Here is a 1610-nt window from a genome sequence, read left to right as displayed (position 1 = left end):
GTTTTATTTCAAATAATATAGAAGATGGAGTATTGCCATATACTTATGTCATTATGTTTGACACTGTGATTGGATTTGATTTTAGAATGTTTTTATTTTTAATTTATTATTCCCTTTGTGATATGTTAAGGATGATTTAATGTGCGTGTTAAAATATGGCTTTACTTCTTTTATATTTAAAATTCCCTACTTATTAACAAATTTATTCAAGATTAAATATGGTGCTTTTATCTTCTAAAGATAGAAAAAGATTTTTTTCTATCCAGTGATTGACCTTGAAAATGTAAGAGTACGCACAGGGGACACGCAATGTTCCATCCTAAGCTAATTGTTTAACTGTTGTTTAATTCATTTAATCATCTCCTTTGGAAAGAAAGAAACACACTGAATAATTAGGTAAAAATTCATCAGGAGAAGCTTTATTTATTTGTTGAATTTTACATGCAGGTATCTTGTCATAGCCTTGAAGAAATAAATGTCCTCACAAGGGTAAATAAATTCTATGCCATTTCTAAAACAAAAACTGAAATTATGTATTTGATAAAAGCTGAATTTAAAATGTGTCAATAATTGTTTCCGCATATGACTAAAAAAGTGGAAATGTGAAAGAAACACTTCAGCTTTGAATAGACAGCCTGACCAGATGGAACAATTTTCTTAAATTATATAAATCCTTTCTGCATTGATTGACTTAAAAACAAACTTTGAAAATTACATATAGACATTAATATGAATTTCTTTAGAATATTGAAAAAATGTTTCATGTTTGGGAATATATATTTCAATTTCAGTTTTTTAATGTATTTGGGATTCTAACACTTCTTTGGTTAAAAAGGTAGAGCATACATGTAGTAGGACATATTCAGTGACAACTTGATACTGAGTGTCCACTTTTTTCCTGTTTCATTTTGTATTTGCTGTCCATTATAAATAAATTGATTAGTTGTCAAATTACATTACAATTGCCTGCAATATTATAATTGTAAGTGAAATGGGAACTGTACTGTATACACTTTGAGTGGAAGAGAAAACATGTTTTAAGAAAAGATAACCAGGCAACAAATAATTCATTTAGGTATGAGATAGCATCTGTAATGGAATGGAAAACAATATTCAGAACTAGAGTAAATGGTTAGGTTATGGGCAACTAAGTTAGGCAATTACATAGGGCTAGGCTCTTGAGGCATCCAGTGCAGAGGATGACATGTCTCACAAATATCCCAGAGACAGGCACCTCTGCTGTAGGTCAGACAAAAATAAAGCAAATGCACTTGCATGCTTCCTCAAGTTAAACCTCAGGGACTGTTATACTAAATAGGTCTCTGTCACCTTTGAGAAATCCAGAAAGAGCCACTAACCCAACCCCTTATAGAAAAAGCTCCTATTCTGTGTTCTTTTTTACCCCATAATTTTATTGATAAACAAATAGCAATGAGACAGTTTCAAATCAAATTGGTAAGACAGTTTCAATAATTAACACATTGCATACATTCCTCCCAGTGGTTAATTGCTGTTCAAGATGCAGACATGATATCCTACCTACAAACACCGTTAGAACAAATCACTCTATTCATTAAGAGAATGTAACTATATATCCTAACTACTTTGAA

Source organism: Octodon degus, unplaced genomic scaffold (genome assembly GCF_000260255.1).
Source record: "Octodon degus isolate 3935 unplaced genomic scaffold, OctDeg1.0 scaffold00068, whole genome shotgun sequence".
NCBI lineage: Eukaryota > Metazoa > Chordata > Mammalia > Rodentia > Octodontidae > Octodon > Octodon degus.
The sequence above is the reverse complement of the archived record's forward strand: the minus strand, read 5'-3'. Positions refer to the sequence as shown.